General features: G+C 41.2%; 1 pseudogene; it reads left to right on the plus strand.

The window, feature by feature from the left end:
- The first annotated feature begins 167 nt into the window (after positions 1-167).
- On the plus strand, positions 168-1258 carry LOC103232099 (ataxin-7-like protein 3 pseudogene; annotated as a pseudogene).
- Positions 1259-15762: the final 14504 nt, after the last annotated feature.

A 15762-nucleotide genomic window follows, 5' to 3' on the forward strand; every position in this document is an offset into this window, starting at 1 on the left:
GACATAGGGTTCTGGAGAAGCCGCCCCCAGAGAATGCATCCCTGAGAGACTGCCTGACCACCCCTCTCTTTCTCCCCACTCCCCCATTCCTCCTTCTCCACTCCCCACCCCCCGCCCACCTGCTGTGCTATGAACAATCAGAGCCTCCTCTCCACAAGAGTTTATAAATGAAAATGGAGAATATGCCTTTGTCTGGCCTGAATAACAGCAAGCTAGAGGCCATAGCTAGGGAAATATAAGCGGACCTGGTCTAGAATTCTTGTTTGGGATTCTGCTTTGAGGTACATCAGGCTGCCAAGTGTGGCTACTTCTTCCTGGATGACATGGACCCTGATAGCGTGAACGATTTTGGTTTTCAACCAGTGGGAGAACAAGGAGTGTGTCTGCCCTGGTTGCAACTGTAGCATTCCTGCCTCCCGTTTTGCTCCCCATCTGGATAAGTGCCTGGGAATGGGTGGGAATAGCAGCCGAATCGCCAACCACCGGATTGCCAATAGCAACAATATGGGCAAGTCTGAGAGTGACCAAGAGGATAATGATGACATCAACGACAATGACTGGTCCTATGGCTCAGAGAATAAAGCCGAGAAGAGAAAATCAGGCAAGAACCCCGATTCCCCTCGAAGATCTGAGTCTTTAAAATGCAAAAATGGGGAACTTAGTGATTTTATTTTTTTTTTAAGTATAACAACTCAACTGGGATCAGCTATGAAACCTGGGGCCAGAGGAGTTTCATATCCTGCTAAGCATGCAATGTAGGGTGATTTCTGAAGATACCAAGAAGATGTGCACAAAGTCCCTGCACTGCCCACAGCACACAGATGAGCAGAGGTGAACCTTGCAGATGTATTTCTTCAGGGCCTCAGCTGTCCATCCAGAGGTGGAGAGTTCCCAGGATAATGACAGTTTTGATATGACTGACAGCCAGGCCCTGATCAGCCAGCTTAAGTGCTACTGCTTCTCTGATCTCTCACCCTCTGATTCAGGCTCCCCCAAGACGAGGGAAAATCAGGGATGGGGTCTAGGTACCAACAGCTCTGAGACACAGAAAACTTAGAAAAAGGAGTCCCATCTGAGCCTGGTAGGGACTTCCTCCGACCTGGGCTCCAACAAGAAGCCAAAGTTACCGATACCCCTGATGGCCAACATCTATGATGACATCAATGACTTCAGTGCAAGAGAGAGCCTTTGGCTGAGCAGAACCCTCTCTCCTGATCCCCACCCAGGTGCCATAGCCTGGCAAATGAATGGTTGCTGAGGGTTGGGGCTTGGGAATCTAGGTGTGCCAGGCAGGCAGAGGATCTGATTATGTGCCCCTGGGGGATGTCAAGGTCCTCTACAATGGAGCACAACTCCTCGGCGTGCATGACTCAGACCTGGACATATTATGCCTTGGACATAAGTCTGGTGGGGAGGCTGTTTTTCTATTTATTCTGTGAGTTACTGAATGTCCAGCTAGGCCAGGGGCCTGACTGGGCACTGTGTCAGGGCACTGCCTGTCCCCCACCGGAGGAATTGGACTAAGCCCACTGAGGAGCAATGTGGTGGTCCAGAAGGCTGTGGGTTGGAAGCTGAGCCTGAAGGGGGCCTGCCCTCGTTGCCCTCAGCAATGTAAATGGGTCCAGTACTTGGAGCTGAGGGGCAAGGATGGGCATGTCCTGTCTGTGAGGAGAGTCCTATCAAATGTCCCCAGTCCCAGGGGTAGGCAGGCACAGAGTACTCTCTGCTGAGGTGGGCATCCCGAATTGCCGCCACCTTCCCTGCCCTTCACAGGGACAGCCCTTTCTCCTTAGTCCCCAATGGCTTCCTTGGCAGCAGGAGCTGTCCTTTTGTTGTTGGGTGCCAAGAAAGGACCTCCGGCCTCTACAACTTCAAGGAATGGGAAAGGGAGGGTATGAAGAGGGAGCTGTGTCAGAATTACTCCCCATGACTCTCCTCCCTGACCCAGGGCTGGTGAGGAGTGGGGCCCCAAGGTGCGAGGGAACTGTGCTGCTTTATTTGAAATGTTTTCTTACCTCATTCCCTGCCCCAGGAAGGGGCCCAGCCTCAATCTCCTGGGGTGGCCCTGTGTTCTTCCTACCCACCCTGCCCCACTGCCCTACCAGGGCAGCCCAAGTTCCCAACTGCTGCTTGCCACCCCCCCTTCACCTTGACTGGCTTCTCTTCCTATCTCAGAGCTCCTGCCTTGAAAGCCCCCCATTTCCCTTCCTTAGTGCTTTTAAGTTATTTATTCTGTACTTGTGGTTTGGGACTCTGAGGAAAATCTTATCTTGTGCCTCTTCCCCCTTTGCTAGGATTTCTGTGGGAAGAAAGGGTGGCTTCTGTGTTCTGCGTTGTCAGTGGAGGGGAAGGGGTATCAATTACCCTTCTGTGGGACTGTCAAATGCCAGTGTGCCCCCCTGCCTTGTCTACATCCTAAAGAGATGTACCATCCACCCTCCATGCGGGCACCACTACTCCCAGGAGCCAAGCTGGAGGACCACAACCTGGGCTGAGAGCAGAGCCGACTGACATGGGTGGAGGTGATCCTGAGCCAAGTTCTCTGGCACTTGCTGGACGTGTCCCCTGCCCTCTTCCCAAGAGGAGCTATCCTACATTTGGGTAGTTAGTACCCAGGATTGGTTGGACTGATTGGGTTAGAGATCCTAGGGGGTTAAGGGAACAACAGAGATGGGGCTACAGCACCATGTTTGGAACCCCACTGTCTCCCTAGGGTGATTCTGACTCTCTCTGATACCTGGTTACAAATTAGTTTTTGACCCACAAATTGTGATTATTTAAAAAAAAAAAAAAAAAAACAAAACAGATTTTAGCAGGAGTTAGAATAAATCCTGGGGCCTTGACTCCTCTGTTCTTGGCCCCATAGCCTTCTTCCTCCCAGGGGAGGCCAGAGATAGAGGAGAATCTCACCAGGCCTCCAGCCTCCTTCCAGATGCATTCTTGGGAGTAGGCGGAAGGTGAAGGGAGGAAGGCTGTGGCCACTGTCCCTTCTGAAAGACAGCTGCAACTCAGGCCCTAATACATCCTTTTCTCTTCTCTTTTTCCCCCTTGTGGTTAGAGGAGGGAGAAGTGGGAAGTAGTTTGGGAACCGGTTTGTCCATATAAACTTCCCCATTGTTCCTTGGTCCACCCTCAGGGCAGAGCCCCCTGCCCAGACTGGGTAAGAGATGGGCTTTGCAGCACCCTGAGGGAAAAACCCTTTTCCTTCTGAAAAGAGAGTTTCCCTGTACCATGTAGTTGAACAGTGGCTAGGAGCTTCCCACTCCCCTCCCTCTTACAGCAGGCTGTATAGACTTCAATTCCTATCCTTCCCATCCCAGCTAGGTGTCATCTGCCCTTTGTCTGTATCCTATCATGTGTCTGAGTGTGTGTGGGGGGGGGGGGGCGGGGGCGGTTATTCTCTACTAATTTCCATGGCCAGTGGCTTTTCCTTCCATGCATCACTCCCACCCCCACCAGCTACATAATCTGGGGCCACCTGCCTGGGATTACCACATGCTCGGGTGATTGAAGCAGTGGGGTGGAGCTCACGCCATCCTGTCGTCTTGAGATTTTTATTTTTGCACGTGTAGTTCATTCTGTACAGGTAGCTAACTCTGTAAATGCTATGTATTCCCTCTGCCCCCGTGGCTGCTTTCTTGAACTGCATCTCCTATTGGTAAAAAATAAAATAAAATAAAATAAAACAAAATAAAATAAAATAAAATAAAAAATAAAGTGCAGCCAAGACTGAGCGACACTGTTTTACACCTTTGATTAATTTGACACTATCAGAATTGATAATGGTGACTGCTTGGATCCATAAATTTGAGAACCTACCCTGAAGTAGTAGGAACCAAACCAACTCTTAAAGCTCCATCAACCAGCAACAGCATGGACATGTGCCCAACATAGCATGAGTAGTACACGTTTCTTCCAAGTACCAGAAAGATATAAAATGTTTATCAGGGCTTTGGAAAAATGAAATGCTCTTGAAAATGCCATATATATATACACACACACACACATATATACACACACACATATCAGTGATATGTAACTCTCACTTCAAGAGATTATAGCAAAGGAAGACAGCCAGATGAAAATATTATTAACTGAATTTTTCCTTGCAATAGCTTCCAAAATGGAGATGAGCAGCAGCTGCATTTGAGTTAAGTGATTCATATATATTGAAAAGGTAGCCTCTACTGTTTGACACTTTGCACCTCCTCACATGGCTCAGCATCAGTACAGTTCCATTAAGACAGTTTGCCCCAGGTATCTCAGCCTTTAGATCTGCCTGCCTGTTTAGATCTGCTGGCATAACCTCAGTAGTGCCAGCCAAGAACAGCCTTACAAAGAATCATTAAATTTAATGTCACCACTCTTCATCTAGGTGACAGTGACCAAGTCAATCAAAGATGTGCAAGTGGTGGTGACCTCTGCAACTCTGAGCACTCTGGCAACTCCTGTTAAGTCTGTCTTGTTTATTTCCACATGTCTTCTCTGTCCCACAGTTACATTGCTACACCACCCTAGTTGCTCCATGGGAGTGAAGGGCTGATTTCACTATTAGGTTATTCAGGACATTTTTCCATCTAAGTCAGCACACCCTCAGTGAGTGCTCGAATTTCCCAACTCCCTAGTCATGGGGTTGACTATCATAGCTTACTAGAATAGTTAGTACTTAGGAAGAAAACCTACTTAGTACTCTCAAAAAGTGTTCTGGGTCGTGAGACCATAACCTGTAAAAGAAGGCTAACGGAACTGTGATTATATACTGCAGAGAAGAAAAGACCTGGGGAGGGAGTATTCGGTGAAAGGGATATCCTTGCAGTCTGTAATATTGGAAGCTATACGAAACAACACCTCATTTGGCACCTGCTAAGACTTTAATGGGCTTAGTTGCCATGGATAGATTACCTACACTAGGAGTTACTTTGTTTCTGTTTTTGCTTTTTTGAGACAGAGTCTCTCTCTGTTGCCCAGGCTGGAGTGCAGTGGCACGATCTCGGCTCACTGCAACCTCTGCCTCCCGGGTTCAGCCTCCCAAGTAACTAGTACTACAGGCACATGCCGCCATGCCCGGCTATTTTTTTTTTTTTTTTTTTTTTTTTTGTATTTTAGTAGAGATGAGGTTTCATCATGTTGCCCAGGTTGGTCTCAAACTCCTGAGCTCAGGCAATCAGCCTGCCTCAGCCTCCCAAATTTCTAGGATTACAGGTGTGAGCCACCATGCCTGGCGAGATTTCTTTTCTGATTCCAAAATTGAAGGTGATCTCTCTCCTTTCTACCCCTGGACTATTTAGTATATATTACAGGGCACTTACTATGTGTGGCCTAAAATTCTAGTTAGTTGTCATGCGTCTGTGTTTCCCTCTGGATTTTGGGTTTTCTGAAAGCAGTATTGTTTTGTACTCATTTTTGTATTTCCAGTGCCAGCTCAGGGTCAGGCACAGAGTAGGCATGCAGGAACTAAATTAATAACATGAACAAAAGAATACATTCCCTAGCAGTGAGCAGTTTTATAAATTGGACAGTGCTTTCAAGAAAATTTGTAGAGTCTTATTCCTTGGAATATATGACCTCTAAACTTTACATGGCAGATTTTATTCCTATTTGAGTACTGCAAAGGAAGAAAATTAACTACAAGATCTTAGAATGTTTATACATTCACCCGTTCAATAAATATTTGTTGAGCTCCCAAGGTTTCAAGCCAATTTCTAGGCACTTGTGACATATCAGTAAATGAAATACACAAAATCTCTACCTCACAAAGTTTATACTATAGCAGATAGTAAAAATTAGAAGTAAATTATATTTACGTTTCCTACTTTTATCTGCCTGATAACTGCATATGTCCAGGTTTAAATCCTAAGATAATGAAACCAGATCATGAGGAAGAGCTGGTGAAGCATTTTGAGGACTGAGAAAAGATAATAAAAATAGACTGTTTGGGACACATTTAAACATAAATTTGAGATAGGTAGACCCATGACAAGACATTTGTAGTAGTCCAGATGTGAGCTACACAGACCCTCAATGAGAAATTTGACTATGAAGATGAAGAGGAGAATAGCACAGCTAGGCACCTGAAATATGGGGCAAAAGATAATGGAAGAGTAGCTCCAAGATTAGCTACAAGGTAACAGAAAGTATAAGCACAGGAGTAGGAGTAAATTTAGAACATTTATATTGATTGTGTCCACAGGGCATGTATATTTGTGTCCATTTCAACATCCCTGCTCCAGCTGGGCTTTGTCAGCTTTTGACACTTCTGCTTTGCTCCCAAACCAGTGAGATACAAGAATTTAGTTTGCTCAAGGGTTCTCAACCTCTGTGGTCAGTGAAAGTCCATGACCTAGCAGGACACACAGCTACTCTTGGCTCACCCCGGAAATATCCCAGAACAGAACATAGGGGGTTCCACTTCCACTTTCCAGTCCCTAAAGCAAAGAAACAGTCTGGGTATGTGAAAGGCAATGACTGTGCAAGAGGCTAAGGGATGCACCAGAAAAAGTTAACTCCCTACTTGAATTAATCTGGACAGTGTTGTGCAATATGAAAAAGCATGAATTTGGAGTCAAACAGAACCTGGTAAGATTCAAGGTTCCACCATGTGTGACTTTGGGGAAGTTACTTAACTTCAGAGCCTCTGCTTTATCTATAGAGTAATAATAACTGACAGATTTGGGATAATACATGTAAAAATGCTTCAGTTTCCAATAAATTTTAAGAATAGAGATCTAAGGCTTTCCCTATCTGGGGAGCTCCTTTGTAGGTTACCAGATATTCTGCTTCTCATGGGGAGGTTTTATGCAGTTTCTGTTCATCTTACTTGATACTCTGACAAAGTCACCAAACGATTATTTGAACGTAGATTGTCAATCTTCTTCTCACCTTCTCTTCTGATTTTAGAAAAATGTGTAAAAATTGTTAAAAATTATAGTAGTATACAGCAAAAATTTATTGCCTACATTTTAAATAACTGATATTTATTAGTTACATTGGTTATCTTCAAGGTAACTTTATGAAATACATACAATTTTTAGCCCCATTACATATGACAAAATGGAAACTAACTTATATAAGGCCTCATGCCTTAGTAAGCAGAAAATCTAGGATTAAAACTCAGTTTTCCTCCTTTGTTGAAACTGAAAGTCCCCCATAAACCTACCCCACAGATAACAATTTGTTGTCTGCCCTTCACAGACTTTTTCTGTGTATATGTTAACCTATATTTTTCAACAAAAATGGACTCATACATTCTTGTTTAAATTTTGCTTTCTTCATCTAGAATATGTTGTAGGCATTTTTCTGTATGTGTACATATAAAACTACCCCCATTCTTTTTAATAGCTTCGTAGTATTCTTCAGTATATTGATGAACTAAAATTTATTTAAGCAATCTCTTATTGATAGGCATATAAGTTGCTTCTAACTTTTCCATATTACCATGAATGATGCAATAAACATCTTGTATTTCATCATACACTGTGTAAATGTTTCTGTTGAATAACATCCTAAAACTTTAATTGCTCAGTAAATTTTTTTTATCTTAATAGGTATTGTCAAATTACTTTCTGGAGTGGTGGCACAAGTCTACACTCCAACTATCCCTGTATGAAAGTGTCTTTTTCCCCACACCTTCAACAAAAATGGGCAACATCAATTGCTTTTATACTTTGGCTGTTATAAGTGAGGTTTAGCATATTTCTATGTATTTACTAGCCAAACATATTATTTCTTGTGCAGATTGTCTCCTGAGTGTTCATTCTTTCATTAATTGACTTATTCTTATTTATTTGTAGATGCTATGATGTATGATGGATATTTTATAGTATTTTCAAATACATTAGTTTTGTCTGATTATTAAACCTGTACATTTTAATTGTAGAAAATCAGAAAATGGAACAAAGTAAAAAGTACAAAAGAAAAATTATTTTAGGTCTACCAATTAAAATATGTATTTGATGCATATTTGAAGAAAATTATAAAAATAAATTATTAAAGGGAATGCATGATTATTAGAAAAATTGGAAAATACAAAAAAAAGAAAAAAAATTAAACATTATCTGCAAGCTTGTCATACTTTTAACCTAGTTTGGATTATGGCTTATGTACAATTTCATATTCTGCTTTATTACTTAACATTATATTGCAAACTTTTTCCCAAGCCATTAAAACTTCTTCCAAAACTGTAATGAATTTTTCAACAGCTTCATTGAGATGTAATTTAAAGAGCATAAACTTTACCCACTTAAAGTGTACAAGTCAGTGGTTTTTAGTATATTCACAAAACTGTGCAACTTTTGCCATAATCAATTTTAGAATATTTTCACAACTCCAGAAAGAAATCTTATGCCCATTAGCAGTCACTTCCCCATTTTTTCACTGGCCTTAAGCAGCAATTTCTCCTAACCCCAAGCAGCAATTAACCTGCTTTATGACTCTAGATTAATTTGTCTATTTTTTGGAGAACTTTTAATGCTGGCTTATTTGTTTCCACCTAGTATGGGCATGGACGCCTTGAAATCCTCCAGATAGTATGTGCTTAGGGAAAGCAAACATAAGGTTAATACAGCAGAAATGTTATTACATTGTTTGTATTACATGCATTTGGGTATAGCATAGGTCAAATCCTGTCCTGAAGCAAAACAGCTGCCTCACATCTGGAGTCTGCAGTCTAGCAAACTAGTCAAGGCTAGAGATGCTAAAAATTAAGTTATTCAACTGTACACAAGTTGTCCTGCTTCACCCCGAACTTCAATTTGAAACAACCTCCTTATTTACTCTTAATTCTTCCTATAAAAGACCTACCCAGGTGGTGTGCACCAATAGTCGCAGGTACTCAGGAGGCTGAGTGGGGAGGATTGCTGAGCCTAGGAGTTTGAGGCTGGAGTGAGCAGTGGTCATGACACTGCACACTCCAGCCTGGGAGAAACAGGGAGGCTCTGTCAAAAAAAGAAAGAAAGAGAGAGAGAGAGAGAGAGAGAGAGAGAGAGAAAGAAGAAAGAAAGAGAGAGAGAGAGAAAGAAAGAAAGAAAGAGAGAGAGAGAAAGAAAGAAAGAAAGAAAGAAAGAAAGAAAGAAAGAAAGAAAGAAAGAAAGAAAGAGAAAGAAAGAAAGAAAGAAAGAAAGAAAGAAAGAAAGAAAGAAAGAAAGAAAGAAAGAAAGAAAGAAAGAAAGAGAGAGAGAAAGGAAAAAGAAAAAGAAAAAAGACCTACCCAATTTTCAAAATATACTGCAAATGCCACCACCTCCCCTTTCAAAGCCTTTCCTGACTCTAAGGGGAATTTGGGTCTTTGTTTCCTTGTAGTTTTATAGTGGTTTAACCTCCTAGGATAGTACTTTCTACATTCAATTTGATTATACCTAACAGACAAAACCTGACACATATGAGGCTCTTGGCCTGGCCTAGAGTTACAGAGTTAACACTCATATTAAAAGAGTCAGTATTGGAGAGTGGTAGCCAGAACATGGACTCTATCTACAAACTGTATAGTTCAATTCCCAGCTCCATTTCAAATTAAATTTGGAGCCCAGGCCTTGAGCCTTATACTCTTTGTAAAATGTGAATAAATTAGTACCTTTCTCATAGAGCTACTATGAAGGAATAAAGGAGAAAATTTTTTGTAAGGGCCCAGATACAAGCCTGACACACACAGTAAGTACTCAAGTCTTTTGATGAAATTAATTGTATTTAAATTGAAAGTCCATTTAAGAGGAACCAGGAAAAAGGTTTGCAGGCCTAGCCTACCAGGGGTCTTCCTAGGCTGTTCCTTCTTCAACTCTCCAAGTCAGTAGGTAGAGTGGGTGGAAGCAGGAAAATGACAAAATTTTTTCAGTTTATGTATCACATCCACCCACTCACAGCCACAACTGTCTCACTTCCTCTTTTTCTGTCACCTTAAAAACCAGAGCTCAGAAAACACTGTTTCTTATTGTTCAATCAAAAATAAGGGTGGTGGCATATAGTTCATTTTTTGTTTGTTTTCCATTCTGTATACATGCATGTAACCAATGGATCCCAATTTGATTTTCAAGCATACTAGTGGTTGTTTTAGTTGACTAATACTATTAGCCTTACACTTCAGAGAGAGCAACTAGGGCTCAGTAAAGACAAAGCAGCTCCACTCTGTCTAGTCTAAAAATGACCTCTCCCAAATGCATTTTTTAGGGTAATTTCTTAGAACCTGCATAATTAGAGGATGTAGCAGCACGAGTGGCAGTGTGATGTAAATAAAGGTAGTCTGGGTTCTAGTCCTACCTCTGCCACTGATCTTCACTGTGTATCATTAAACACATTCCATTCCATCACTAAGCTTCATTTTCTTTCCCCCTGTGAAGCTGAGGTGAAGGAAGAGGACTCATTGTGGTCTCAAAGGGCCCTCTAGGCTCTGACTTTCTGTTATTTTAAGTATGGATCTAGAATTGGTGATGAAGGAGAGAGTTGGGTGCAGCATAGAACTCTCAGCTCTCCATCCTTAGATACCTGCTTCTTTCTGCACTCTCCTATACTGAAGGATATGACATTCTCCCATGGCTTCACCATCACATGTCTTTAAATGATTGTCAAAGTTCTCCCTCTAGGCATGATCTCCCCTGAACTCCAGTCCTACCTTCTTCACTCTATGAGGACATCTCACTGCAGGAATTCCATCACCTCTGTTTCCACATGGCTAGTCTGAAACTGTCTTCTGCTAAAAATAACCCCTCCCCTTGAACACTTTCTGAGCTCTGTTTATGGCCTTATTGTTGCCCAGGCCAACCATATCTACAGCATGAGTAGTATCCATGCTTTCCACTTAGCCATGATTCACTCTGCCACATAATCAAAACCTAGCTACTCTTCTTTCCACAGTCTCTGGCATCCACCTCCTTATATTCTGATTTCACTGTCACTGTCCTGCATTTACTATTTGTTGCAAATCCAGACTGGTTTCCCTGCTTCTACCCTTCCTCATCTATAGTCTACAATAGAGAAGCAAGGACAATCCTTTTAAAACACAACTAAGATTATGTCATCCTCCTGTTCAGATCCCTCCAATTGTTCCTTATCTCAGAATAAAAGTTAAAATCATTTACATGCCCTACAAGACCCTGCATACTACACTCTCCCTCACCCTTTTCTATTCCCATCTTATCTTCTCCCAATTTTCTCCTTCACTCCCTCTGCTCCAAACACACCTCTTTGAACATTCTGGGCATGTTCTTGTCTCAAGGTCTTTGCACTTGCAGTCCTCCATGCCTGGAGTTATCTTTCCCCAGATATCTGCTAAGCCTACTCTCATATTTCATTCAGGTCTGTTCAAATATTACTTCCTCTGAGAATACATGCTATCTCATTACTCTCTGTATTAGTGTTACATCACTGTCATAACAAATTAGAACAACTTTACTGGCTTAACACAACATAAATTAATCATCATACAGTCCTGGAGGTCAGAAGTCTGCCATGAATCGTATTGAGCTACAGTGAAGATGTCAGAAGACTGCATTCCTTTCTGTAGGGTCTAGGGGAGAATCCATTTCTTTGCCTTCTCAAGCTTCTAGAGGTCACCCCTTTTCCTTGGCACATGTTTCCCTTCCTCCATTTTCAAAGTTAGCAGTGTTGCACCTATTTGTGCCTTTCTCCCACAGTCACATTTCCCCCTACCTAACTGACTCCTCTTCCTCCCTTTTCCACTTTTAAGGACTCTTGTGATTACAGTGGACCCACCTGGATAATCCAAAATAATCTCCCTACGTTAAGGTTGGTTGATTCGCAACCTTAACTCCATCTGCAAATTTAATTCTCCTTTGCCATGTAACCTAACTTATTCACAGGTTCTGGGGATTAGTACGCAGACATCTTTGGGGGTTCAGTACTCTGCCTATCACACTCTCACACTCTCTATCCCATAGCCCTGCTTTATTTTACTTCATGGTACTCATCACCATTTGACATATTATATACAATATACATATTTATTAGTTAGATAGACATAGTCAAGAAAATCAGATCTTTCTATGAAGCTTGTTAAAATATTTCCCTTTCCCCAAGATAATCATTTTCAACTTTGTTAGCTTTTTTTTTTTTTTTTTTTTTTTTTTTTTGGCCAAGGGTTGACTTCATAACTCTGAAAAACATGCTCATATTGCTATTGTCATTCTTAAGAATTTAGCTCTAATTCACTCCCTCACCTCTATTCACCCAAATCCTGCACATCCACATATGAGTATTTCCTGTCTTCATATTCCCCAATTTATTGTTAATAAATAAACTATTTCTAGACAATGTTGGTGGTGAGAGCAAGATTCAGTGTTTATGTTACTGGTACATCATGTCTGAGCCACATAATATATAATTATATAATTATTGATTTTCATTTTCATATTTGTTTGGTAGTTTCTTAAACTTTTTTCTTTCTACTAAAATTTAAGTTTCATGTCTGTTTCTTTACTACTATATCCCCCAGGACCTAGAACAGTGTCAGAAACATCAAAAGTGCATAATATGCATTTATTCAATACCTATTATGTGCCTGGTCTTACATCTAGGGTCTTGTAAATATCTTCATCATGGCTTCTTTCAAACTACCAACACAATGTCACTAAAAACAGAGTTAGGAATAAATTCACAAAATCAGCTCTTAGAATTTAATTTGGCCATTTAAGTTATTAAAGAATTAAGTTGGCCATTTAAGTACTTAAATGGAATTTAAGTACACCGTTGGTTGAAATTCAGTCACCTCAATTTCTCTCTGTTCCCTTCCTCTTCCCTGCTACAGAACTCCTAGGGATCCCAAGAACATAAGTTGAGAATCCACTGGTGAGTATGACACCTTTAGAGTATAGATGGGAGCACTGAGACCTAGAGAGGTGAATGAACCCAGGTCTCCTAATGCCTATTCCCATTCTCTTTTCATTGCATTATACAACCAAAAGTCTAATTAGTCTCTCATTTTTCTGCTTCCAATTTCCCCATCCTATTCCATTGATATTCTGCAAACAGATTTGGTCCTAAGAAACTGCTTTCAACCGCAGCAGGCCCCCATTTCACTATAGAACCTTCTACAGCTCCCACATAAGTCTTTAAGATCAAGTCTAGGCATCTTGGTCTTCTTTTCAAGACCCTCCACAACCTGGTTTAGCTTTTTCTTCTCCTGCCTTTCTAAATATACACCAAGCTAGAGTCCAACTGACTCTCCCTGTTCATCAGAATCATTCTTGCCTTTGATTGCCTGTGGACTTTGGCTCTTTCCCTATCACTTACCTGGAATTTTTCCCCATCCTCTTTGTCTGCCCAATGCTAACCAAATCTCACATCCCAGCCCACACTCCAGCTCCTCTAGAAAGCTTTCCTAAACCACTGAAGTCCATAGGGATTGCTACCACCTCTGAACTCCCATTGCACAAAAGAGTTTCTGCCATTCCTTTGTCTCTTAATATGTAAGGTCTGTTATTGTTAGTTTTCTTCTAAACCCTCATGTTTATCTTTCTATGTATCTTTAGGTTGATGTTTATATGTGTATTTCTCTGTATATGTATGTCATATCTGTGTTTTTATTTAAATGTTCATATGCTTATGTGCATGTATTATCTGCCTATGTCCAGATTGAGTGTATGAATCTGTGTTTCATTGCTTGTTTTCTCAGGTCTATGTGCAGGTCTATGTGTATTTGTGTGTTTGCCTGAATATTTTGTGTGTCTGTGTCCCATTTGCTTACAAGTCTCTGTGTGTATATTTTGTGTATTGTGCATCAATGTGCTCATGTTTGTGCTTAAGGCCATATTATATACATATGTATAGCTATACGCAAAAGTGTAACCATATGTATCTGTGCATTTATGTTTATTTGTGGTATTTATAGGTGTGTGTGTGTGAGTGGGTGTGGGTGTGTGTGTGTCCTTGAGCAGGGCCTGTGTGGATTTCCTCTTTGTACCACTGCTTCCCTCCAGCTCAATAAGCCCAAGGTGCACATACACACAGGAGGGTCTCAGATAATGTTTACACATTGATAAATTTCTCCAATCTGACCTTTCAACCTTTGTCTAGAAAGATGGCCTATGGGGGTAGAAATAGACATACAGCCACAGTGACCTCTGAATACTGGACCTCAAAGGGTGTGAGTCGTTTTCTCTACTGCTCACCCACAACCTGTGAACTCTTACCACATGCACGCTATAATTTCATGAAGCACTGAGTTTGAAAATAAGAAAAAGGTGGACTCCCTGAATTAAAGTAACTACCCATCTCTCTCCTCTTCAACCACTTCATCTTTTCTGGCTCATGCCCTGGTGCATGGAGGATCAAAGGTACAATTTTTTGAAACACCAACTTGGATGGTAAGTTGTACTTCTGTCATTTATCAGTTGTGTGACCATGGGCAGGTTCCACAGTACCTCCAGATCTCAGTTCTCTCAATAAGGAAAGGTTATTCATAATGCCTTCCTTGTGAGGTAAGGCCTAGGGACAATGTGCACAACACAGAGCAGGAGTTCTACAAATGGTAGTTTTAGTATCACTTTACCTGGGAAGCATTCCCACGCTACTATTGCCTTCACTAAATACTGCCCAAACCAGATGTTTTATAGTTAAGAATTCACCTTGTATTAGTGTGTTCATATGTGTTTGTTTTTCCTTTACACTAAAATCTCACTTATGCAGGGACCATATCTAACATTTCTTTTCTCTCCCTCACAACATCCATAGAAAATCTGGAACTGTTGTAGAAGTGGTCATTAAAGGTATCAATGAAGCAGAATAGGGTGTTACTTAACAGTATCATTTCTGGAGGCACATAGATAGGAGTTTAAATCTTGTCTAGGCACCCTCTATACAAGTAAGTGATTTCACTATTCTGGGTTTTAGACACATTTGTAAAACGGAGTTATATTGAATTCATTCATTCAACAAATACTTATTGAGTGTCTTATATGTTAGGCACTGGAAATACAACAATGAACAGGACATACAAAAATTCCTGCCTTCAGAAGACTTACACTCCAGTCTTACATTCTGGAGATGGAAAACAAACAAGTAAGACAGTAAATATACAATATGTTAAGTAGTGGTGGGCTCTACAACGAAAAAGAAAAGTAATGTAAGGGAGTACAGTGTGGTAGAGAGAGATACAAGTGTACATACAATAATACCCACCCGAGGGGTTGTAAGGGAAATAACCCATGCAAGGTGCTTAATTCAGTGACTGGAAGAGTAAAAGATTTTGAATAGCAACTATCATTATATAGTTGTTAGTGTATGTATAGTATAGTTTGATTTTTATAAATCTGAGAAGATACAAGCATTAAGTCTAATTATGTTCATGTTACAATTAGGGAAGCTGAGGTTCAGAGATATTTGACTTCTTCAAGGCCTCAGAATGAAGTAGACACAGAGCCAGGCTTACTTCCAGGTTTCTGATTTCTCGTCCAATTATTTTACTAATCAAGAGGGCTACTGAGCCTACTGCAAGACTGGAAGTCTTTCCCAGTCTTGAAGTAATGTTGTGCATACTCCCCAGGACATTTCTTTATCTTCAGATCCAGGAGGTCGTAACAAAATGCAAGGGGCAGCTCAAAATATACACAATCACCTGGCCAGGCAAAAATTGACACCAGTTCTGTAGGCTTTTTAGTGGGGAAGGGGAGGGGTGTGTGTGTGTTGGGGGTGGTGGTGGTGGTAGTGGTGATAGGGTGTTGGTTGAAAAATATCAAAGGAAGGTTCTCCAAAGTTCAGGGTTTCCTGAGTGAGAATCCCCTTGGGAAAAAATGGCTAAAAGTTCCAGTGAGATGGAAT

The sequence above is a fragment of the Chlorocebus sabaeus genome, chromosome X (genome assembly GCF_047675955.1).
Source record: "Chlorocebus sabaeus isolate Y175 chromosome X, mChlSab1.0.hap1, whole genome shotgun sequence".
Classification (NCBI taxonomy): domain Eukaryota; kingdom Metazoa; phylum Chordata; class Mammalia; order Primates; family Cercopithecidae; genus Chlorocebus; species Chlorocebus sabaeus.